Source organism: Felis catus, chromosome B1, assembly GCF_018350175.1.
Source record: "Felis catus isolate Fca126 chromosome B1, F.catus_Fca126_mat1.0, whole genome shotgun sequence".
In the NCBI taxonomy this organism is placed as follows: Eukaryota; Metazoa; Chordata; class Mammalia; order Carnivora; family Felidae; genus Felis; species Felis catus.
In genome coordinates this window covers 142,997,105-143,023,409 of record NC_058371.1, presented here as the reverse complement: position 1 = coordinate 143,023,409, position 26,305 = coordinate 142,997,105, and the positions used below count along the sequence as shown (strand labels likewise).

Genomic DNA, 26,305 nt, shown 5'->3' with positions numbered 1-26,305 from the left:
TTTTTACCTATGAGACATACGCTCGCAAAGCTACTCATTCTGCTTCCTTTCTTTAGAATATAAACTCCATACTAGTAGCGATTTTGTTCAGTGTGGTGTCTTCAGTGCCTGGAATGGTTCCTGGCACATGATATGTGCTCGCTGGATATCTCTGAAATGAAAACAAAACTCTACCCAACAGCAGCCGGGTGGCATGGTGGTTATGAGTACAGGCTCTCAGCCAGTTTGTGTGACTTTGAATCCCAGCCTTACCATTTGCTGGTTGAGGACCTTAACCTCTACCTTAGTTTCACTGTCTGCAGAAGGGACGTAATGGCAATATCTCCCTCGCTGGTAGAGTAAGTTGCCATATAAATAAATGTTGGCTGCTACGAATTATGTCGTTAGACAGGGTAGTCCTTTTTCTTACATTAAAAGTTCACTGGATAGGTTGGGCTCACCCTCACTGCTCTCTCTGTTCCCTCATGGTTAAGAACTGACCGCTGCGGTCACTGAACTGGCCACACTTTTCACCTGTATCCTCCACCCAAGAAGGATTGTATTTGAAAGGATATGTCTCCCCTCTGTGAAACGAGATGGGCCTAATTCACTCCCCTGTGCCTCCTGTTAGTAAGGTAGCCTTCTGGGGCTCTTGCCTGGGAGTTAGGTCCCGGGAACTCGGCTTTCAGAATGCTTCTGGTGGCTTTTCTCTGTCCCCCAGCTCTGCCGGCCTCACTGGAATGCGGGCCTTGCAGCCACCTTGTCACGTGGAGATTTAGATTCCTTCCCCAAGCCCCCTACTCCAGCGGCAGTGCTGGGCAGTGGTTAGAGTTCTGGCTTTGAATCTGACCGACCTTGGTGTGCAACCCACTCCTAACTCTGAGTTCTGGGCCAACTGACTTTCCCCTCTTACTTCCCTTGTTTTTCCTCTGGGAAGTGAAGACAATTGTCCCTACTTTGTATTAAGGCTGTAATAATAAAGACAACATATGCCAAGGAAAACAGTACGTGGCCCTGGGTTTGGTGCAATCCTATCCAATCACTGAATAGTCACCCAATAGATGCTGCACCTGCTGCTTACTTACTTCTTGTTAGGGGGAGGCATTCCCATCCTTTTCTTTCTTTTTTTTAAAGTTTATTTATTCTGAGAGAGGGGGAGAGAGAGAGGGAGAGAGAGAGAGAGAGAGAGGGGAAGAGAGAGAATTCCAAGGAGGCTCCACACTGTCAGCACAGTCTGATTCAGGGTTCGATCTCACAAACCATGAGATCATGACCTGAGTTGAGACCAAGAGTTGGATGCTTAACTGACTGAACCGCCCAGGCACCCTCCCCCCCCCCCATCTTTTTCAAAGAGAAGTGATTTCCTCCCTGCTTTTAGCCCAATTTTTCTGCCCCAGAGTCCAGAAGATGTAGGTGAGAGAGCAGGACACGGGGTGGATGGGGGCTTGTGTTTCCTGCCAGTGAAAGTCAAACAAAACTGGACAGAAATCAATGTGTCAGGAAAAAAAAATCAAGGGGAACAGGTGACCTGCTTGTGACTGTAGATGTAGAAGAACTTTGGTCTAGGAGTGGACGAGCAGAGCCCCTCTTCTGACCCCCAAGAAGAGTCATTCTGGAGAAACTGCTGCCTACTTTCTGTAAGTTGACGGCCCCAGAAATGGAAGGACTCAGCCTTAGGTCACCGGGCTAGAAACACAGGCCGAGGAGGAGAAGCCAAGTTTTCTACCACCAAGCCAGCTGTGTCAGGGCATACATATGTAATGACTCTGATGCCAGGGCTCTGCTCTGCCTCAGTCGTATGGCTTTTCCTTTCTGATAGAAAAGAACTGATCACTTGGTGTGTTCATGTTTTATTCGATGATTTTCGCTTCTCACTCTTCAGCATCTTGCATGCTTTCCTATCTTCTTCCTGTAGCGGGTTTTCCTCAATGTGTGAACTTTAATGTTTGTTTGTTTTTGGGGGACAGCATGAGTGGGGGAGGGGCAGAGAGAGCCGGGGCTAGAGCATCCGAAGGTGGCCCTGGGCTGAAAGCAGAGAGCCCGATGTGGGCCTCCAACTCACAAACCCCGAGATCGTGATCTGAGCTGAAGTTGGATGCCTACCCGATGGAGCCACCCAGGCAACCCTCAAAGTGTGAACTTTAAGGGCCTCAAAATCACCCGTTTGCCTGTTTAACATGCAGATGTCTGTACTCTTCCTTAAATCAGACTCTCAGGATTAGGGGTTGGGGGGAGGCCTGCTTTTTAACAAACTTGCCAGGTAACTTTGCCGGTAGCTTTCCTCTGCTGCGTCGGCCATTCCTATGATCATCCCTTGTCCCTTTAGCCCACAGAAGACCCAAAAGGATGGATCCCCTGGTTATTCCTTGGAATAAAAGACTAGCTTCATGCCCCTTCTTGGCCATGATATGTAAGTAAAATTCAAAATTCAGATTTTCAGCTTGAGAGATCGAGGATGGTTCTTCTCTTCACTCTTTGACTAACATTTCAGAACACAACCCAAATGCACAGAAGTGTTCCAAAATAGCAAGAATGTGGGGCTTGCCTTCTTTCCAAGGGCAGAGCAGCTTGCGGCAGTTTCTAAAAATAGACCTTTCTGGTACAGGTCACTAGGCAGGAATGGCCTCCGTGTCACTCTGTTTACATAGTTTCACATCTGACACCTTCATAAAAACAGCACTGACTTGGTGAGGCGTGAGGACCGACATTCGTCTGTGGGAATTCATGGTAAGTGCGTCCCAGGGCTGCAGCCCCACGAACATTGAACAGCATCCCTACTGAGACCAGCAGTGTTTGGATTAAGGGCCCTTTCAACCTTTGCTTCTTGATTCGTCATCCCCTTTCCATCACTGTCTCAAAGTCAGGGGCAGAGGTCAAAAACTCCAGGTCATTTTACGAGATACTAACGAACAGAAAAATAAACTCATGTTCAGGAATTTAAGACCCACAGTATTTTGTTTTGTTTTATTTAATCCGTCTTGCATTTTTCCTCTTTACAAACATGTCAGTTTACAAGGCATCATATTGTTGCAAATTTAAGTTTGAGACCTTTCTGTAAAATGTTCTGAAAAGGCTGACTTATCCTTAACCCTTTTGGAACAGCCCTGCAATAGTGAGAGGTCTTTTCTTTTTGTGTAATAATTCATGGACACCCCTGTCTTGTCCCCTAAATGCAGACGACGTGGGTGGTATTAGAATTAAATTTTCTTGGGATTAACATCCCAAAATTAAGGAAAGAGGATAAAAGAGTGGGGGCACTTGACGCTGAATTTACATGAGGTGGTTGAACTGGACCAACTGGGCAGTCACATTTGTAAGATTCATAGTAGGTTCTGAAGATGTGGATTAATTCAGATCAGATATAGGAATCAATTCTGCTTTATGAGTTTGCCTGCTGCCTTTAGATAAAAAATTCTAGAAAGCTCTCACTTGTTGGCTCTGACTGTTCCAAGCATTTCATCCTCCCATTTAATTCTTACAACAACCCATGAAATGGGTGTTATTATTATGCTACTTTAATAAGCCAGGAACCAGACTTTCCATCGTGCAGCCTGGCCAAGGGGGCACATCTATTAAGTGTGGATTTGAACTCCAGTCCATCTGACACAAGAGCCCCAACGTTTAAGCCTGTAGGTGTTCAGAGGAGCTGGTTTTCGGTAATTGCTCAAACCCCTGAAACAACGTGGATTCTTCGGCCTCTGGGTGACCACAGTTTGATTCTGCTGGTGCTTTTATTTGTTTTGCTTTAAGGACAGTCGCACACTGGTGCCTTTTGTTTGCCCTGCAGTGTTGATTCGCATTCCCTTAAATAAATTAACCTTCCCATCTTGTCTAGCTCATTTGATGGGATCAAGTTCACATGCCAGTCAAGACGGAAATGGGAGAAATAACACAGCAAGAAGGGAGAAGTGATGGGGGGGGGGGGGTTATGGTTGTTAAGAAATCAATACAGGGGCGTCTGGGTGGCTCAGTTGCTTAAATGTCTGACACTTGATTTCATTAGGCTCAGGTCATGATCTCACGGTTCATGAGATGGAGCCCGCTTGGGATTCTCTCTCTCCCTCTCTCTCTGCCTCTCTCTCTCTCTCGCAAACTAAATAAATAAACTAAAAAAAAAAATCAGTACAGCCCAACATTTTTATTTTCCCCCAAAACAACACACCCCACCGCTTGATTCCGATCACAACTTGTTCTGTAATTTTTAAATGGTTATGACACTTGTTTAATATGGAAATGTTGGCACATTCATCATTTTGTAAGAGAGCATGGAGCATGTATCACTTCTTTCCCACATAGTAGATGGTGGAAAAATAATGCTGGGTTTAAGTGCTAGCTTTATGAGTACTGACACGTAGCCCTAGAAAACTCCATCCATTGCAGAGTGACTCAACTGAGGTCTGATCCGGCTTCTAGAGAAGACGAAATCTGTCTTTTTGCCCTGTTCTTGCCAGCACCCTAATGAATCTCCTTGTTTTAGGACCCACTGCTCTCTGCACATCCACCCCGTCTGGCTCAAATTTTTCCTCACCTAGGAATCGTTCCTCCACACCTCTTTCCTGGTTCCTCATTCGAACTTACCTTTCCCTTTCTCCCTTTCTCAGAACCTTGCTGGAGGTGAGCCAAGCCCTAAAGACATGGCTAAGAACAGCTGAAGTCTTTTGAGAACAATATAATCTTACCCTAATACCAAATAGCAGTAATAAAACTATTATTCATATTTTTAAAAGTGATTTTCCAGGTAATCAATATGATGTTATCTCTGTGACACATTGGCTGGAGCCATGGATAGATAGGTGGGTCTTCTCATTAGAAGTCTTCAAGTCATGGGCACAAGGTGACCTCAACCTCAAAAGGCTGACCTTGGCCATGTCAGCCTGTGTGGCTGACACAGCTCTGAGGAGTGGCCAGAAACTGTGCCCTGGAGCTGAGGGTTAGAGGATACATCATATATCCTCACGGAATAGCTGAAATGCTTGCTCATTTCACAATTTTGGAAATCATTTACAGGTGTATTGTAACAATTCAAATGTGAATGTCCGTGTTTGGATGGACATTCATCTAAATGAATGTTTCTTTTCACAGTGAAAAGAAAGCCATTGGTATGTCTCAGGTTGAATTTGCCCCTTTGTAGATTGTCTACAGGGGGAGTTTTATGCTCAGCTAGTTCTCTGCTACTCCACTGTTTCTGAAATAATAACACAAGCTTGAAACCCAGGATTCACAAATTGGGATTTAACTCTTTGGCAGTTGCCCTCAAGTGGTGCAATAATGAGACCGTGTAACGATTGAGATTTGTGGACTGAAGTGAGCAGTGGGGCAAGGGGATGTTCTAAAAGCCACGTGCATGCACATCGTAGGAGGTCACACGCAGGGCTGACACATTTAGCGAATCAAAATGCAGGATGCCCAGTTATATTTGAATTTCAGATAACAATTTTTTAGTAAAAGTATGTCCCTGATTTTACCTAACAACCCTAGTCAAATGATAATTTAGACATACAGGAAGGGAAAAAAAACAAACACGGTTCTTGGGGCACCTGGGTGGCTCAGTTGGTTAAGTCTCCTACTTCAGCTCAGGTCATGATCTTACGGCTGGTGGGTTCAAGCCCCGCCTCAGGCTCTGTGCTGACAGCTCAGAGCCGGGAGCCTGCTTTCAGATTCTGTGTCTCGCCCTCTCTCTCTGCCCCTTCCCTGCTGATTCTCTCTCTCTCTCTTTCTCTCAAAAGTGAATAAACATTTAAAAAAATTTTTTTAAACTGTGATTCTTTACTCTGTCAGAACTTAATCTGGTCTTCCTCACAAACTCATACCTGCTGGTTAGCAAGGAAACAAAAAATATAAAGTTTCATCCCAGCCAAATTAGAAGCTAGGCTGGTCTAATGGTTGGAATAGTCCCTTGAGGTAATGCTCAGTCTCTTAACATACATTGCCCTCTTTCTCAGATGTCATCTTTTGTTTCAACTGCCTGGCTGCTTTGCCAAAATAGTGTCTGAGGGCTTGGGGCAGTAACGAGCGCAGGTCTTTGAGCACGCTGTCCCCTGGTGTCTTGGCTGCGTCCATGGTCTTCCCGGTCACTGTGTTCAGAGCTGGCGTGAGCCCTGCCCCTGGGGATTGCTAGCAACTCCCACCGGCAGACTCAGTCTGCTGTGTTCCCATTCGCTTCAGACACAGCGTCTGTCAAGTTCCCCATCTTAGCAACGCCCAGCCCAGGGGTCTGCCGCAGGATCATCTCACACCTTCATAGCCACTCATTCCAAGTCTACCGGCTGGCATCTCACGTCTGCCTAAATTGAGGTGGGCCAGGCACTCCTCACGGCGACCTTTCCCTAGAGCCTCAAAGGGAGTGATGGAGCCAAGAGTCCCCAGCTTCCTAAATATCCCCCTCACTCACCTCCTGTGCTTGCCATCTTCTCCCTGAGGCCAGACAGGCAAAAGCAGATGTGGTCTTCACAGCTTTGTTCTGACTTGCCACGTTCTACGCTTCATTCCCACAATACCCTGGGATTGCAAGGACTGGACTTTCTCACTATTCTTACTCTGCTCTGTGCCTCCTATCTTAGGTGGGAGGCGTAGCCTTCTTGCACTGTGGCAAATATTTGGTGTTGGAATCCTTCAGGTTTACCTCCCCCCCCCCCCAATAGGGTACAGCAGTTCTCAAAAGCATGGTTCACTGATCAGGAACTCTTGTGAAATTCGAGGTCTTTGGCCCCACTCTAGATACTACTATACTATACCCGATATTCTAGGGTTTGGGCTTAGCAGCCAGTGGTTTACCAAGCTTCCCAGGTGATTCTGATGCACCGTGAAGAACCACAGCCTTCAGCATTTCAACAAATTTTATCACCCCCTTCGCTTATGGTATCCAAGCCTAAAGTCTTATTAAACACACAAGTACTCCTCCTCCATCTAGTTGATTTATTAACTTGCTAGATAAACTGGAAACACTTTACAGTTAAAAACAAGGAGTTTGCAGTCTTAAAGACGATGAAATTCCATGCTGCAGCGTGGACGACCCTTGAGGACGTTATTGCTAAATGAAACAAGCAGGCACAAAAAGACAAATACTGTCTGCTCCACTTATGGGAACAGTAGTCCACGTTCATAGATATGGAAAGTAGAATGGTGGTTGCCAGGGCCTGGAGGGTGGGGGAGAGGGGCCTGGGGAGTAATTGTTTTATGGTTACAGAGCTTCAGTTCTATAAGATGAAAGGAATCCTGGACAGGATGGTGGGCTGTACTTTGTACCACTGAACCGCATCCTCAAAGACGGTTAAGATGGTAAATTTCATGTTATGTGAATTTCACCACAATTAAAATATTCTACTTAAAAATAAAGTTAAAAAAAATAATACCACGACTAAAGCAAAAATTAAAGTCGTGGGTTAAAAATGGCTTAACAGGTATTGATTTGAGGAAAGGTCGCGAGGCTAACTCAGCAGGTTGCCCGTGGAACATAATCCTGGATCTGAGAGTTCAGATGTAAATTTTGGAACAGATGCTCTGGGGAAATCTGGGTGTTTTACCAGATCTTACTTGAGTTTCTGAGCTACCTGAAATGTAGGAAGAAGCGAGTCAAACAGGATAGTTGCTCTCAGTGTGGCTACTGAGATAAAAAGTAACATATACTTGAAATTTTTGCATATCTGAGGCTAAAATGCGTTGGGCGTAAATGAATCCCTAGTGGCCTATATCCGTGTAGCTAAAAAGTATTGGCAAGCCTTCGACTTCTTCCCATTTGCCGAAAGGATGAGCCACTGGGAAGGGCCTGGCAGCTCTGTCCACCGGTTTGAATAGAAGGCCTCGTAAATCCTCTTACTGTTCTACTCTTCCAATCACTTGGTTTCAGGTGAATAAGCCTGCCTTCTCTACAGGCAGCCATGAACGGTTGGTATTGGCAGATGACGGGGCTTTCGATGCCCGCCCACCTCCCAAAAATATATACGTGAGTTGAGCACCCAGTAAAATAATATTCTTTGCTATAAACAATTCACGTTTTCTCAGTCTTGTTAAAAAACTAATGAGGACCGCTCCTAAGTGAAAACAATGAGTCTGCTACGCAGAACACAGCTTCAAAACAAGTTCTCTGCAATTCCTTTGCAGTCCACTCATCACCAGGAAGCCCCTCTTATAGGAAGTTCTAATCCCATTTCCATGCTGCACAAATTTCCCAAGAGAAAAATCTTTAAACATCCAAATCTGCCTCCTGTCTCAGGACTACATTTGTACAAGACACTGTTCTCATGAGTCCCAGGAAATTAGGTAAATAAAGCTAGGTAGGACATATGCTAATAAAAGGTAGCTGATACACACACACACACACACACACACACACACACACACACACACACACAATGTGTAATACACACACATTATATATACACATACATATTTACTTACTGTGTTCATTCAGTTGTTTTAAAAATAAAAGTATCTGTGGGGTTCCTGGCTGACTCGGTCCGTAAAGCATGTGGGACCTACATGATAAACATTGGCTTTCAATACCTCTGCAACCATTACCAATCTTTATAATGTGAAGCATGAATTCCTAGTCACATTCGAAATTGAATAAGGTTCATTATGCTCCTGGTTAAGAATTGGAGTGTATCACACTCTCAGGGAAGAGTTAAGAAAACACACCATTTACTAATTTTAAGGGAGACTGTGTAGTCTGGTGGATAAATACCTGGGCTTTGTAACAGCCCTGCCTTTGTACTGGCCATGGATCTAGCTCAGAACCTACTGCAAGTCTGGTTTTCTTTAGCTGTACAGTAGGTATAGATTTTTTCTCAATTGTATCTCAGAGGATTTTTGTAATTCTTAAATGAGATACTCTGTACAGAGTGACAAGTACATACTTGGCATATGGTATTCACATAGAAAATGCTAGGTATTGGAAAGAATAGATGTGTGAAACTTTTTTTTTCTAATTTTTTTTTCTTATTTTTTTTAATGTTTATTTATTTTTGAGACAGAGAGAGCATGAACAGGGGAGGGGCAGAGAGAGAGGGAGACACAGAATCTGAAGCAGGCTCCAGGCTCCGAGCTGACAGCACAGAGCCTGATGCAGGGCTCGAACTCACAGACCATGAGATCATGACCTGAGCCGAAGTCAGATGCTTAGCTGACTGAGCCACCCAGGTGCCCCTAGATGTGTGGAACTTTAAGAAGCCCTTGGCTAAGTTAGTGGACTCCTTGATTTGGGTTTACCATGATTCTTTTTGGTTGTACCTTCATTTGTTTAAATCCAATTTTATTTTGTTCAGACCTGAAGCAACTAAATCTGTTATCAATTTCTTGTGATTAAGATTTGAACAAGGCAATAACAGGCAAAACAAATTAATGATGGAAGTCGAAAGTGGAGGGCTGGAAAAGTCTAGAAGGAACCTTATGCAGAAGCTGGAAATATTCACTATCATTTTTACCATTTGCGTAAGATTAGTGCATGTTACACAACCTATGTTATGTCTATGCTACACATCTTAATACAAATTTTAAAAATGATTTGAATGAGGGGTCCATAAGGGTCAGAAGGTCTACATATTCCAAATCTACTATGAAAGCAAATTTATTTTTAAAATGCTACTCAGTGAATTTAATTAAGTTCTTTGGCAGAATTTGAAAACTACATGTTGTGGAAATATTTGGCCTGCAAACATTTGTTTCATCTGTGTTCAAAATCTGAATGTTTTACGTAAGAATCTGGCTTTCTGTCTTCTGGCAAAACATCTGATCTGGAAGCAGTGGCTTGGAACTCCGTGTACCCATTTCGGGTGAGGTGGGGCCCCACAGCTTCCTATGATCTTACACCCACCATTTTGCCCATTTACTCTGCCTGGCCCAGTAGGCATTTGAGTTTGCCAGCCTGGTACCCAAACCCAGGTTGGCTAGCTATCTTTTCCCATCTCCAGCCCCTTGTCCAGACTGAGTCTTTTCCAGGAGAGGGATGGTTGAGACTTTCTAATACTAAACTAAGGCAGGGAATTATGGCGTCTTGCTCTTTCTGACCTCTCCAGTGCCCACTCTGGTGAGCCCTCATGAAATGTTTGCCAAGTGAGTGAAAACCCCTACATAAGGTGCTGACTGCCTGCTCCTGTGTGTCTCCTGTCACATTTCGTTTCAAGGCACGTGGGTTCACTAGCCTCACTGTGATCCAAACTGCCTCTTTGTACTATGGCACAAGATGGAGGATAGGGAAAGAGAAAGGGAAAATGTTCTCCACACTGTCTGTTTAAATTATGATTTGAAGCCGGTTTTATTATACCAAATTATCGTCAGGCTAATTGCTTGACAGCCTCTCTCGTTACTGCTGGCTGGCGCCATTGAACTGATCTTCTCTGCTGATATCTGGCTGGGGGTGGTATGGCATATTCTCCCTAAGGAGAAATCTGCTGGCTGGAAAAACGTCCCAAATTCCTAAACATTGTACACATCGCGTTTCTAAGTCATAACGAGTCTAACAGATACAGTAGTGTATAAGTGCATATATTCTCAAGTCAGGCTGCCTGGGTTCAAATCCTGTTACCACCACTTGCTACTTTTGTGATCTTGGACAAGTCAAAAAAAAATTTTGTTTTAACTTTAATTTATTTTTGAGACAGAGAGCGACAGAGCATAAGCAGGGGAGGGGCAGAAAGAGAGGGAGGCACAGAATCCGAAGCAGGCTCCAGGCTCTGAGCTGTCAGCACAGAGCCCGATGCGGGGCTCAAGCTCACGAACCCAGAGATCATGACCTGAGCGGAGGTCAGAGGCTCAACCAACTGAGCCACCCAGGTGCCCCACCTTGAGCAAGTTTTTACTCTCTGTGCCTGAGACGCTTTAGCTCTAATGTAGGTATTATAATAATAGTACTTTCCAAGTAGGGTTGTTGGAAGTTAAAACAAAATATGTAAAGTATTTAGTATCCTTTCTGATACATAGTAAGCACCCTGCTGATAAACTAAGTACATATGTAAGTATGTAAATGTAACTGATATTTGCTGTTACCTTTACACCTCATTCATTTTTTACGTTAGCTGTGTAATTTTCCTAGAACTTGAAACAACTCATCAATAATGCTGTCATTTGTGTTCTACAATCTGTTTCTTCTGAATTCTTTTCATCCCAACGGTAAAATGTGAACCCACGGGGCGCCTGGGTGGCGCAGTCAGTTAAGCGTCCGACTTCAGCCAGGTCACGATCTCGCGGTCCGTGAGTTCGAACCCCGCGTCGGGCTCTGGGCTGATGGCTCAGAGCCTGGAGCCTGTTTCCCATTCTGTGTTTCCCTCTCTCTCTGCCCCTCCCCTGTTCATGCTCTGTCTCTCTCTGTCCCAAAAATAAATAAACGTTGAAAAAAAAATTAAAAAAAAATGTGAACCCAAATGTAATTCCTCTACCTGTTATTCTTAGTACTAAATGTTCACTTGGGGTTCCCTATCTGGGGTGTTGGGACTTTGAAGGTGTGACTGAGCTTAAGGCCGTGCCTTGCTACCTTCTGGCCACTAACATTCTTGTGAGTAAATGCCTAGGTTTCCCCAAAGAACCAGAGAACGGGAAGAGAGAAAAATGAACGGGACTGATAGGTTCCTTTGGCGTGTTAGATTAGACCCTAAGGTCAAAGGGAGCACAAGAGATTCAGAATTTAAATTGAAAAGTGTGACTCGCATGATTAAGACCAGCAGTGAAAAAATGTCATGCCTTCTGATTTCTGGTTTATGTCTGTCCTACAATTACTATACCGGGAAGATATTGTGTATTAATACTTTGGACTTAACTGACATCTTTTATGACTCTCAGAGGCCTACAGGCATGATCTCATCAACCTTGATGTTGGTGTGCGGTCAGACTGGGATAAAAAATGTTTAAGTACAAAGTGAGCATGGCTCAGCTGGGGGCGTGTCCGCTTTCCTTAAAGTGTCCTCAAGGAGCTGACTCCTTTAGACACACATGGAGTTCTCCAGCAAAGATAATTTCCCATGAAATTAAACAAAAATGGGCTAGAAAAGAGAAACTGAGCTTATTAAGTTTCTTTTTAGGCTCCCTGCCCAGTTTTCTTGTAGCCTGCAACTTCTATGTGGGAACTTGCAGAGTTGAGCTTAACTAATTCTGAACTCCACAAAACTTTACTTTTTCGCCTCATGCATCATCATCACCTTGGTCATCATAATTTTCCTTGCCAGTGTGACCTACTCTTCCTTCTAATGAAACAGTGTGAGTTCCTTTTTTTTTTAAGAGGTTTTTTTCAATGTTTATTTATTTTTGAGAGAGAGAGAGAGAGGCAGAGCACGAGCAGGGGAGGGGCAGCGAGAGAGGGAGACACAGAATCTGAAGCAGGCTCCAGGTTCTGAGCTGTCACACAGAGCCCACTGTGGGGCTCGAACCCACAACCTGTGAGATCGTGACCTGAGCCAAAGTCGGACGCTTAACCAACTGAGCCATCCAGGCACCCTGAAAGAGTGTGACTTCTAAAAGTGAAATGTGCAGGGTACTAGTTCTACCTGAATTATTTATGTGACTTTATAAAGTTTAATTTATTTACTGAATATACACTATATGTCAGTCATTGCTCTAGATGCTTGGGAGTCAGCCATGATTAAAGCAAATGTCTCTCCCCTTGCAAAGCTGACATTCTTGTGAGCAGAGGAAATGAACAATACATACGATATGTATATGTTATACAGTTATGTTAGAAGGTGGTGAGTGCTCTGTGAAAAGAAAGCGGGCCAGAGGCCAAGAGATTGTTTCTATCGCCTCCATTCATAAAATTCTTTCAATTCCTCCTGGGAGTATTGAGGACAAGCTTTTAATTTTTAAAAACATACTCTGTGTAGCACAACATAGAGAGAAGTTGAATCACTGGGTTGTACACCTGAAACTAAGGTAACATTGTGTGTCAGCTGTGCTCAAATTAAAAGATTAAAAATAAAATAATATAAAAATGAAAGCATACTCTGTAAAAAGTACTTTGAGCTCTGGAGCATATCATAAAAATATAAAGCCTGGCAGCTAAGTGCCAGGCAATCAAATACCTTACACATGGATGAGTCTAACTTACACTTCTGGAGAACAGTGTAACTATGATCCATAGCCAAAAAGAAATTGAAAATAAGTAAGGAAACCACATTTTCTACTTTATGTCGTGAGGCTTTTTCTCCACAGATCCCCATTTCTAACCGCAAATCGCACCCCACAGGGACATGTGCAAATCATTAAGGAAAAATACCAGTGGAAATCTGGCATTCTGAGATCAAGGCTCTCTATCTTGATTTATCAAGAGTAACATAAAACTCTCCTGCCTGTGGGCTTGTTTTTAAAAAGGTAAACAGAAGAAAATAGGGTGTCCCTGAGTAGATGTACTAGCTTTTAGAGAAAAGGAAAAATAAAAATCCCGTATTCCTTTAAAATCTCATCTAGTATTCTTTTGTTCTCTCTTTACCGCAGACATTAGTGCTGGAAGGACACTTAGTGATGTCCTTAGGATTAGAGTGAGGACTAGAGCCCAGAGACGATAAGTGGCTTGTTCAAGGTCACTTAGCAGGTCAGTGGCAGAACCAGAAGGGAGAGCCCAACCTCCGCCTTCTGGGTTCCATAGCATTGCTTCTAGATTAGACCATCAATGTGTCTTCAAACATGGATTGCATAACCCTGTACCGCTGATTGCCAAAGAAGCGAGGTAGGAAATGAATGAGAAGTCTAAGGTGTTTGTGAAAGTGTTTCAGATTCTCAACAGAAATCTGAAGTAGAGTAAGCAGGAAATAGAAGACGGGGCTGAGAGCAGACTTTACCAGGGGCGTCTGTGAGGGGCCGGCCTGGCGTGGGTGCTCTCTCTTCTAAATGAGGGGGAGCTGGTGTACGCTTTTGTGTGAAGAACTTCCTACACACCGAAGTAATGTGTGCTGACTATGACAGGTGTCACTTCCAGACCGAAGGACCCCAGACTCCACTGTCTTTCTGCCCATGAGTGGCCACCGGATCATGGCAAAGGGTGATGGGGACACACCGTGTGCTGTCACCCTTCTGGTCCTGGTGCAGGTGGGAGAGTGATCATCCCGCCCATACCACTACTATTAGGTAACATTTGAGCTCTTCCCGAGGGCCAGACACTGTGCTAAGTGCTTTACTTACATTAATTATTGTGTTTGGTCCTCACATCAGATGGATTCTATTATCAGTCCTATTTCCAAGGAGAGGACACGGAGGCTTGGAGAAGTTTAGTAACTGGTCCAGGGTCACGAAGCTAAGTGAATACCAAAATCAGAATTCAGATTCTCCTTTGCGGAGGTTGGTGGTTCAAAGCGTGGGCTCTGAAAAGTCACATTGCCACAGTGTGAATCCCAGCTCGGCTGCTTGCGAGCTGGGCATTTTCAACATATTCCTCAACCTCCCCAAGCCCCCCGTTTCTTCATCTGTGAAGCTGTAACAATAATTATAGTATTTATGGAATTGTGGTGATGATTAGGGAATGCAACATAGTAACTATCGACTAGTTGTGTAGTACTTAGCTGTAGTTCAACTACAGGTTGATTCACATGAAATTGCTATTGCGGTAGACCAAAAGTGGTCAAATATCAACAGTTTAACGTGGTTCAGTCTAGTACTACATAGGTTTCCATTCTTTGTAAATAGAACAGCAATTCCCTTATTCATCTCATAATTTGTGAAAAGGCAGGTGATTCAGTGCTTCAGTAATAATTTTTTCTTTCACTTGCCTGCTTGTTTTAGCTTCTGTAAAGAACCGCATGAAGAAATCTTCTCTTCTAATGTAACAAAGCAGCCATGAAGACCTTACACAATGTCCACAGTCCCCCGGAGCCACTAATCTGTTGAGGATGTTGCCACAGCGAAGTTAGAGGAGAGTGGGTTTGAAGTGAGCTGGGGTTGGGCAGAGCAGGACTAGAAGGAAAATCCTGGTGAAATGAAGAGGGAGGAGACATCTGGCTCGTTTAAACCATTGTTGAGTGTTCTGCCATTTGAGGGAATGGCATTCCCATATTAGATGGGTGATTGTGATAGACAGATGTCAAGAGTAACCAGTTGTCATTCTGTGCTGCAGAGGCAAGCTCCTGGTCAGCGGCAGGAGGTCATTAAATTTGACACATTCAAAATGAATTTTGTGGCCTGGCTGCTCTTGACCTCTGGCTTTGTGGGGGTAGCCTAGGACGGAAGGACGTGCAATTGAGTTGTGGTGTTTGGGGAGGTTATAGAGTAGGGGAGGAAAACAAAACCGGGATAAGGATTTTGCCTTCTTAAAAGGATAGCTGGCGACTTTGGGAAGAACGCATGTGGTACATGATCCAGTGGGATGTCTGTCTTCTGCAAGATGATTTTCTGCCCCATCCTGACCACTGTTCCCATCTTGCACTTGCCTCAATCCTGTTTCCTTAGAATTCACAGTATAGATACATAAATAGCTCTGGAATTCAAGTGGAACAGTCTGGAGAGACAGCCCTTCTTGTTAATACAGGAACTGTCTTTAAGTAAAATTAGTCTCACCTTTGAAATGTAACAACGCCTTCAGGGATTCTTTCGACTTTCTTGGTGTCTGGAATGGAGATTACTACTGTATTTAGACTGTAATGCTTTCTGTGATTTCAGACTTCTGTTGTTTGAGTGTGTGTGTGTGTGTGTGTGTGTGTGTGTGTGCACGCGCGAGCAGGTCTCTGGGGGCATGCTCCCTTTCCCTCTTCTTTTTTTCCACACCTAAAAAATAATGTAAAAATCTTCTTACAAGTTTGTAGCAAGGTTTACAGATTAGCTGTGGATCCTATAATTTGTTTTTTCCCACTACAGCAGCTGTAAACTGATGAAAATGCATTTACATACCCGCGCACTCAGACACACTTGAAGACTGGCTCTTTCCGTGTGCGCTATTCCTTTTCTCTCTGTGTCTATGGTTACTGTTAAGCTGACCCGTACAGTCTGGGGCAAATACCAAAACTTGAATCAAGCACTACTTCTCCGTACAGCTGCAAAGGATTGTGGCCTCCGAGGCTCAGATGATAGATTCAAGCAAAATTCCTTTAGCTGGTTGTAGTTTAGGAAACCTGTTAGGACTCCATCCACAAAGGTGAACTCCATGGCACTTCACTTGTGCTGAGTTTTAAAACGCAGTGCTGTAATGTCATTGTTTTGCTTTATAAGCACTGTGTCTATACGTTTTTCTGTCGGAGGTGATTTTTACAATATTGAATTTTATTGCTGGACACAAGAGCCGTGGAAAGATTTTTCTTCTTATTTGATTCTCCCTTGCCTTCTCCTAGTTTCTATGAGAAACTGTTGCTTGCACAAAGCATAACTAATTAAAAATTGAACTTATGCAGCTGCAGAGAAACCCTAGTGGAGAATCGCAAGGGGAGGGAGGGAGCAGACAGGGGCACTCAGTGGTTAAAGCTACCAAAGCCATTCATTCTTCCTTACCTTCACTTTGTACTCAGGGTGCGTGGTGTTTATAGGTCAAAGGACCTGGAGAGACACTCTTTGGGGGAGGGCAGGAGATGGCTTGCCAGTTACCACAAGCTCTCCTTACAACAGTCTGACAAACAGCTTCTCCAGCGTGCAGGGCGGGAGTGCACGCGGGACCTGGCCGCCGCCTGGCCGCCGTAGAAACCGGTTCTCAGGTTCTGGCCGCGTGTACTTCCCCTTGCGACAGGGGGCCTGCTGCTGTCAGGCAGGCTGGCTGGCGATTGGTTGGGAGGAGGGTAGTAATCTGAACTGCCTTTTGTACTTGCCTAATCAGGGCAGCCGTTTGATTGCAGGTTCCGAGCAGAGGTGCCTCGGTGGTGTCAAACACCTGTGTCTTAGCTCTGGCCTTCCTGGGGCTGGTGCCCGTGGCTTCTTTCCGTGCCAGAATCGTGCCTCTAGGTCACCTTCCCCCCAAGCCACTGAGCCCCCTTGGCAGGCCAGCATGGCCCAGTGTCATGCTGGACAGAGGTGTTCAACAGATAACTGAGGGCAACGGACCTGCCGGCCTAGACGTCCTTAAGGTAAGTCCATTTTAAACCAGATATTTCTCGACATTATTTCTACATTGATCTTGACAGAAATGCCAGTATTGGGAAGGTAAATGAAAGAGAGGCAGGGTCGTTGTTTAGTTTAGACCTTTATGATGAAATCACTATGTTATTCGGCTGTCAGAAGCATTGGCAAAGTGATCCGAAGGCATAAATAAAGATCTAAATGGGGAGGGGGGTACTCGACAAGTTGTTGTGACCCTTGCAGACAGTTGACACCTCACTGTGCACTCCTTCCTATTTGATGAGACGCCCAAGTGATGACAGAAAAAAGTAACTTTTAATCAAGGCCAGCAAATACACATGCCAGCTCATACAATAAGATAAAGTCAGTTTGAGTATCTTGGCCCCTTTCAATGATGCAACCCCAGAATTTATAATCTGATTCTAATTACCACTTATTTTTAAAGCTGTCTTTAACTTTTCCTTTTGCGATAACGAAAGCAGTTTTTCTTTCTAAGGTTTGTTCAACATGGTAGAATTAGTGAATTTCACTTCCGTGAGGGGTTTGATTGTATTGCTTGGCTCGCTTCGCCCATCCTGATGTTTGAGGAAAAGGCAGTTTCTAAATTCAAGCACCTAAATTCGAGCAACAGTGACATGCTTAGGAATATTAAGGTCTGTCCTGATTTCATTTGCCTTGTAAGTTGATTGACAGATACTTCAGGGACTGTCCTGTCTCCCCTCTTGGGCAGCTATCAGCATACATGTAATAATGCTCAGGTTTACTAATTCAAGGTTGGCAAAAAGACTAGTGGCTTGGGACTAGTGTTTACCCCCTGGCCTGTTTTGTTGTGATAGGGAGGAAGTGATTTTCCCTTTGATTTTGATATTTTTAATGAGAAATTTCTACAAGTGGGTGAAGGTCCACTTATAAATCCAAAGAGGTTCTGAGACTACTTTTCCCACTGTATTAACTCCAAAGATATAAACACCGTCCGTGAAACAAAGCTTTCTTAATTCACCGGCTCGGAATGATTTGTTCAAGTAGTAAACAATAATGGAGAGTACAGATAGAGGTGGTGGAAAAGCAGGCAAGCATTCAGAAACCGTTCCCTCGCAAGCTATGTCAATTATCCTGAAATATATCTTTTTCTTACCATGTTTGTAGCCAGTTGGAAATTTCCATCTTTCTCATCTGTTAGCTACCTTGTTTTTCTAAAAACACTTTCCTCTAATACATTCAGCACAGTAGTAATACTGAATATAAGTACTAAAAATGACTGCTTTGGTGAATGAAAGCATCAAGAATAACATTACCCATGGGGTGGGGTGTGGTCACCCCATTTTGAATATTATGTGTGTGCAAATAGCACAGGTGATTGATGATAATTGAAAAATTAGATTGGTTGGTAGGTAGAGGTAGATGACAAGTAAATTTATAAATGTCGAGGGAGTTAAAGGAGAAATGGATGTTGGAAAGCTAAATAAATATTGTGTATTCAGCATCGATTTAAATTTCAAGAATCTACCTTCCCTTAGGAATTACAACCTAGAGTGTGTATAAACCAAAGATGATTTCCTGGGGCAAGGACAAGTCATTTTTGTATGGAGGAGGACAAATATTATCTTAGCTCTAATCATGATCTTTAAAAAAATCCCCACAGAACACTATTCATAAAAACCCCAGTGATTTAAAAAGGTACAGACAGGCAGACGGAGTTAGTCGAAAAACTTCTTTATTTCTGGTTAAAAATGAAGTCATGGAAATCCCACATTTCACATTCACATAGAAAGCCATTGTACATATCTGCACAGTATTCGGGGACCCCCAAATATGTAATTTAACACAGTTGTTAAGACACACACGCATACATTTCATCCCAAGAACAATAGCGTTAGAGAGTTAGATTGGGACAGGGAATTAATACCTTAAATTCATTTTTTCTCCGGTGACAATTTTTAAAAGTATCCCTTCTACAACTGTGGAATGCCTGCCTGACTCCCTCCAGTGCAGCTTGGTGAAGGTCCCTTCTGGTGTTGTGGACAACACACAATGGGACATAATAGAGCACACTCAGCCTCCCCCTCCCAGACACACATTGTGTGTCCCATTGGCTCTGCTTGAAACATTCAGTTATGCAAATGAAAGCTGCCTACGTCAGCAGCCTCTCTCCCTCCCCCTCCCTCTTGTTCTCTCCCTCCCTCCCTCCCTCTGAATGGCCCTGATCTCAGCCTTTTGCCCCTGACTTTGCTAAGCTGGGCAGGCCTGTGAGCTCAGAAGCCGGAACAGCTGGGTGAAAGTTCCCTTTGCTCAATGTGCTGTGGCCACAGCGACAGACAAACAAGCTGGGTCCTTAGCTCCAGACACATGGAAAAAGAAGCAGCTTTTCATGTCTACTCCTCTATAGGTAGCTTCATTTTAATTTTGATGTCTGGTTAATAGGAAAAAAATGGCCTTCCTTGTTAGGCCAAACCTCTAAAAGGCACATTAAAAAAAACCCAAAAAAACAAAAAACACCTTTCCAGCAATCCTAATGTTCACATTTGGGAGACAAAGGGGAGACCATTCCTCAGGACAAATGGATGGTTTTGGAAGGCAGGAGCTTAAGCAGTGTCAGGCCTCTTAGCTGGGCAGACAGGACTAAAAAATAAATGTCAAATGATGGAGACCGTGTGGTATTTGTAGCTTATCATCTGATATCATTGGGCAAAAAGCTTTTAAAAAACTTCTGTGAACTGAAACTCGGGACTGCTCTGATGTTCTGTCAAGTGATCCAGTGAGCACTGGCGTCAGATACTTTAAGTAGGACTTTTCTTGTACAGTCCAGACCCGGTTTTAAAGCGACAGCTCTGGGGATAGAATTTAAATGAGCCCCACCCTGAAAAGCTATGGCTGTTTCGAATCCTTGTTTTTTTCCAAGTACCAAAGCTCCTCAGTGACCAATAAAGCTACCAGGAGACTTTTTCCTCCAATAACTGTGGTCAGCATTCCAGACCAGACCTTCAGGGGGGTGGTCCCGGCACTCGGACCCTGAGGTCCGGTCTCCCAAGTCCCTGCCTTATCTTTTCCCTGGCAGCAGTGGAGGCTGGTCTTACTGACCTGATATTTATGCAGTGGTTTCTAGGTTGTTTATTAAACACGCCTCATTAATCCGTCCATCTGATGCATGTAGGTCAGTATCATCATGGCAGTTGGGAAGAGAGAGAAAGGTGATGAAAGGGAATGATTTGTCCAATGGCACCAAGAAACTAGCGAGGATGTAGAAACTCAAATCCTATGCGCTGCACCTTCCTTTTCTGTCTTTCTGTCAAAAGAGAAATCAGAAAGCCCTAAACCTCTCGCTCAGCAGTTCTGTCTGGGCACTAAAAATGCTTCAGTCCAAAAATATGCTGCTGTCTTAACTGGATCACTCTGTGGCTGGGAGAGGGGGTCAGGGGCTTACAAACAAGGAAGTGAATGGGGCATGGGGGGTGGTGTGCGTGCATGTGCATGTGCACACATGTGTACATGTATTTGTGCACATGTATGTGTGCCCACGTGCTCACCCAAACAACTCACGACCCCAGGGATTTGTTGTTAATGTTTGTCCAAAGCTTAACAGAGAAGGACAGCAACCTCTCTGCTCTGGCCTTTTCCTAGAGAGGCCTGATCATTCGTTTACAACAGATTTCAGCCTGGGCCCCTTGACAAGGGAGGCCAGCCCAGGAGCTGCGGGTGAGCCAGTCTGAGGGCGCTGGCCCGCATCGCCTCCAAAGGTATTTCAGGAATGTTAATGGTATGCCTGAGTGGAGGGCTTCACAGCCCAGAGCTCAGGGCTGAGAACCGCTCTGTGGCCATCTGTTGAGGCTCAGGAAGTCTCGTAGCAACAGCTTCTCAAGAATGGTGCCCCCCCCCTTTTTTTTAATTAAAATTAACTAACACAAAACCCAAAACTGCTCCATTGCTCACGAAGAATCAGGACAGGATTCGGATTCTTTCTACAGAATGATGAGCTTTTAAGGAAGAAAAGCCCCCACATCCTTAATTCCTGCTCTTTAAATGAGCAATTTGTACTTGGTTTTGAGGTCTTAATTTTTTATTTTTTTATTTTTTGCCTACGGTAGAATTCTTTTTGGAAAAAGGGTAGAGATGGAAACAAGTTTCCAAAGCCGTGGAGAAAAAATTGGCAAATATATGGTTCAGAAAAAAGCGGTCGGTGTTTTGAGATTTTTCTGGTGTTTGTTGCATTTAACGACCCTGTCGGCAGCTGCATTTTTCCCTCTGTAATAACGTGAGCTTTATAAGCCTGGCTGTTTAGTTAGTGAAATGAACTTCAGACAAAGGTGCTAGTTTTCCTGTGACCATATGTGTGTTCCAATATGCGTCTCTTGAATCTGTGTTAACAGTAGCCCTTTAAAAAAGACGGAGGGGAAGTAGTGTCTGTCGTTTGTTATTTTTCAATTGATGAGGCATTAAATTAGCCATCTACAAAAACCAAGTCTGTTCCTCCCGATAGGAGAGTCTGGAAAATGAGGAACACCTGAAGCCTGACCAGCAGCTGTTTCCACAGGGGCAGGTACACCAGATAGAGACAAGAGAATTATATCCCAAGTTCTGGCACTTACGGGGCTATTTTAGGAAGGTAAGCAACCTCTTAGAGCATGTTCTTCCTCTGCCAGTTGGATTTCTGCATTGTGTGGAAGGTTAAATGTAATCACATAAAAGGCCCTCGGGGAAACAATCCTTGAATGTGAATGGCATTTATGAAGGAGGATTACAGGCCGTCACTCCTGCCGTTGTACAAGCCTGCGAAAATATTTTCATGAGAACTTTATATCCTCTCCCGTTTTCGGTTTGACGTTTTAAAATTTCCTTCCAGTCTTACCAAGTAAAATGTCGCAGGGGAGTCGCAAGATATTCCAACAGGCGTACATATATGCCACTCTTGAATATAGAACATACGTAAAACACTTCTTTATATTCCTGATTGATGGTGTGTGTTTCGACTCATGAAGTATTATTCAGATCTGATGTACTGCCCCTGATGGTCAAAGGAAACGGACATCTGGACTGTGGGTTCCTAAGAAGTCTTTCTTTCTATAAAAAGCCGGACCACTTACCCTCTCTGTGCCTATTGCCCCGTGTAAAAAATTTAACCGGTGAATATTTATGGAGTACCTACCATGTGCCAGCTTTACTTCTAGATGCTGGGTTTAGGGTCATGAACAAATGTAGACAACAATTTTTGCACACGTTCTGGTCAAGGGAGACAGGTAACAAACCCCCAAATATGTGACTTGTGTTGAAGATTATAAAATGATAACTTTCATGGAAACACATAAAGCAGGGAAGTGTGATATATGATAGGCATATCATGGCAGAGAGGGATATTGCCGTTTCTTAGAGGGATGTTGGAGAAGACCCCACCAAGGTGACATTTGAAAAAAGGCTTGAAGGAGGGGAGAGAACGAGGCTTATGGTGAGCTGGGGAAGAGCACTGGAAACAGAGAGAACAGCAGGTGCAAAGGCCCTGGGAGGAAAGTATAAAGGACTTGTGTGAGGAAGAGGAGAGGCCAGTGTAAGGAGGGACAGAGGTCAAGGCCTTCTGGGCCACGAGAAGGCATTTGGCTTTTCCTCTGAATGAACCCTGTGACTTACTTCACTGAGCTGTTCTGTTGACAGGTTTCAATGAAATCATTTGTGTAAAGCCTTTAGCAGAGTGCCAATGACATAGAAAATTTTCCATAATGGTTAGCAATTGTCCATTTGTTTATTATTACTGCTACCTGGGATTTAAATACAGGATGATGTGAGCACACAGAAGACAGCTTTGTTCAGATCAAAACCGATTGTTCTTAAGAGAATTAAACTCTCAAGCTTGGCTCCCTAAGTATTCAATTCTCTCACCTAAAAAGGTCCCAATTCTATATCTTCACACATATAGAGGGAAAAGTGTACTTTTTAAAAACTGGCCTTAAAAAAAATAAATAAATAAAAAATAAAAATTGGCCTTGTTTCAGCCAAACCATTGTTTCTATTATGAAAGTACAAAGTCCATACTCTCCAAGGACAGGTGTATTTTGAGACATTTGGCTTAAGTTTCAGCTACAAAATCCTATTGGATTCCACTGAATTCATATGCTATTGTAATGTACTCATGTTTGAGTTTTGATGTCAATACCCTTCTCTAGGCCACAGGATTTGAGGAGGGAAGGGATGTATTGCAGACATAATGAAAATGAGGAATCAGGGTCTTTTCCTTCTCTCCAGAGCCCAGAAGCAAGATTGGATTTCAAAGACAGTTCAAGAACCCTCTCTCAAAATAACCTTCCCGGACACACCTTTGAGTGTCTAGATTCTATTGATGTCCTCCTTTGAACTTGAAGGATATGGGTCATAACTCACGTCAAGTGATGACAAGCTCAGAAATTAGAAAAGAGGGAAACCTTTTCTCCAGGCATTTGAAGACCACCATTTAGAATTGGGGTTATCCTTGCTCCAGAACCAAAATAAATGGTTTGGAAACAATTAAAGAAAAAACTTGATGGCAACTTGATGAGAAATAAAGAGAAAGGCTCTCTAAAAATGTACATTCTCAGGGCGCCTGGGTGGCGCAGTCGGTTAAGCGTCCGACTTCAGCCAGGTCACGATCTCGCGGTCCGTGAGTTCGAGCCCCGTGTCAGGCTCTGGGCTGATGGCTCGGAGCCTGGAGCCTGTTTCCGATTCTGTGTCTCCCTCTCTCTCTGCCCCTCCCCCGTTCATGCTCTGTCTCTCTCTGTCCCAAAAATAAATAAACGTTGAAAAAAAATTAAAAAAAAAATGTACATTCTCATCAATGGAAATGTTCCAGGAGAGGATGGGTAACCAACGGTCAGAGGGGTTGTCCAACATTTGGACTCCAGCTTGACTTCAAAAATTTCTTCCAAATTTGTGGTTCTCCTTTCTTCTAAGATCTGCTTATTGAAAACTGAACTCTGCAGGAAAGTCACCTTACATTCTCTCTTTAAAAAAATTTTTTTTAACATTCATTTTTGAGGGACAGAGAGAGAGACAGACAGAGCATGAGTGGGGGAGGGGCAGAGAGAGAGGGAGAGAGAGAATCCCAAGCAGGCTCTGTGTTGTTAACACAGAGCCTGCTGTGGGGCTTGATCCCACCAACCGTGAGATTATGACCTGAGCCAAAATCGAGTTGGATGCTTAACTGACTGAGCACCCAGGCACCCCAAATTCTCTTTCACCAACATCTTAGTGTGGGGATTCTGAGAGTAAGAAACAACTGGTTGTAGAAGCTCTATTTTACTTTGGTAAGGGGCGGCCAGGCTAGTCAGACTCCTGCAGCGGTGCCCTGGTCCTGGCGTCTGGAGTCCCGGTCCTCCCTGGGGCTGACCATACTATGTTCCATTTGCAGATTCTGAGGTTAGCATGTTGTCATAGCACTACTGCTTGCTGCAAAGTTGCTAAGTTATGATCAGTGGGTGGAACAGGCTACAGTTCATTTTTTCTATTGAACGAACACTTGTGTTATACTTGTTCTGTTCTACATGATTTATTAAAATGCTGTCATAACTACCCTATGAACACAGCTACACTTTTAATCCCCATTTAACTGTTATATACTTGATATAACCAGTTCAGTAACTAATCTATCCAAGGTCACGCAGTGACAGAGCTGTGACTGAACCCAGGCAGTCGGCCGGCAGGGTCTGCATTCTTAACTCGTACATTGGATATGCCCACAAAATGTTCTGTCTGGTCCTGTGTGCCTTTTTCATTTGTCGTGGCTGTCCTGTGGATTAGAGAAACAAGTGATCTGGCATATCATTACACTTTATTGCCCTCTGTGAGGGCAGAGAATGTAACCTGTTGATACCCAGTGCCTAGCATAGTACCTGGGGCATGGCAGATACTCAAATATTTGTTGAATGAGTGAGGGAGTGAGGGTGTGACATGAATAAACAGTAGGAAGGCCATAGAAATGCCTTCCTGATCTCACGGAGCTACAGAGACATATGTGATTGTGGGCTGTCACTTAACACAAAAATTTTGAGGTTACAAAACAGATACAATTAGACGTGAGGGTTTAATAGGGCAGTTATTTGAACCAGCGTCAACAGTTGCATCCCTTGTCAGGTGTCCATTGACATTTTAGTAGTCACATCCCACTGGAAATAGTGCCCATAAAAGTGCGCTCCCCCAAAAAGTTGTGCCCTCAGACACACCTGCCACATGAGAATTGGGGAGGGGACAAACCAGGGAACCATGAATTCCCCTGACTCAGAGCTTTAATGTGGGATTTGGACTCAGTGCATCTAACATATGGGTATTGAGACTCACAGACTTATTATGGGGTGGAGAAAGAAAGCCTGAGTCTGGCCAATGCCAGTGCCTGGGGGAATATTTGGGTATAGTGAACATAAACCCACTCAAACCAGCTCGGATTAAAAAAAGGTTCTTTGGGGGTGCCTGGGTGGCTCAGTCTGTTGGGTGTCCAACTCATCTCAGGTCATGACCTTGCGGTGAGTCTGAGCCCTGCGTTGGGCTCTGTGCTGGCAGCTCGGAGCCTGGAGCCTGCTTTAGATTCTGTCTCCCTCTCTCTCTGCCCCTCCCCTGCTTTCGCTCTGTCTCTCTCTCTCAACAATAAAACATTAAAATTTTTTTTTAAAAAAGGAGTTATTTGCACAGATATGAAAGAAGCTTATGGAAATCCAATTGTAGGAAGCCAGGAACTCTTCAGGTTTAACCAAATGATTCAGTCAGAAGGAGTCAGAAGCCTAGTGTGAGTTCCCACCTTGGCATTGCTGAGTTTGTGACCTTGGATAAATTATTCACTATTTCTGGACCTTATCCAGTCACCTGAAAAGTAGGAAATAATGAAAGTATCTATTGGTTGCATTGTTGTATAGATTAAATGAGAACATACGTCTAAGGCACTTGGAACACTGCCTGACACGTGGTAAGAGAACACTAACCATTAGCGTTTGTTATGATTTGGCAAGTAGGCAGCTATTCACTTTCTCACTGGATTGCATAGTCCCTCATTTTAGTTGACTTTAAACATCAGTTCCATTATTCTTCTTGCAGACTAGCTTCCTGGAAAACGTGGTTCCACGGTTAATCGAATGGCATACTGATGCCATCAAGGCTCCAGGCTCATCTCTTTCCATTCTACCATCTTTAGCATGATGATTTTCATCCCCAGATTTGCCCCCTCATGATTACAAGAAGGCTGCTGCAGCTCCAGGCATCATATACTCACACAATTTTGTCCAAGGGCAGGAAGGAGTCTCAGTTTTGTGTATTTTATCAAGAATGAAGAATGCTTTTCCAAAATCCCTCCTGCAAACTTTTCTTTGAGTCAGATCTCATTAGGTAGGGTTGTGTCGTATGCCCATGAATAGACTAATAACTGGCAATGAAG

General features: G+C 43.9%; 1 protein-coding gene across 5 annotated transcripts in view; it reads left to right on the top strand.

Moving 5' to 3' along the window:
* The window catches only part of SHROOM3 (shroom family member 3), a 327,033-nt gene that overhangs the window by 127,408 nt on the left and 173,320 nt on the right, over window positions 1-26,305 (top strand). The window contains exons 1-2 of one of the 5 annotated variants that reach the window (XM_023253028.2): window positions 16,617-16,937; window positions 21,404-21,529. The exons of 3 other annotated variants lie outside the window; for them this stretch is intronic. The gene's annotated coding sequence lies outside the window, so the exon portion shown is untranslated. Of the gene's footprint in view, window positions 1-16,616; window positions 16,938-21,403; window positions 21,530-26,305 lie in introns of those variants that run through there. One more of the 5 variants, XM_023253027.2, reaches the window with a different exon arrangement.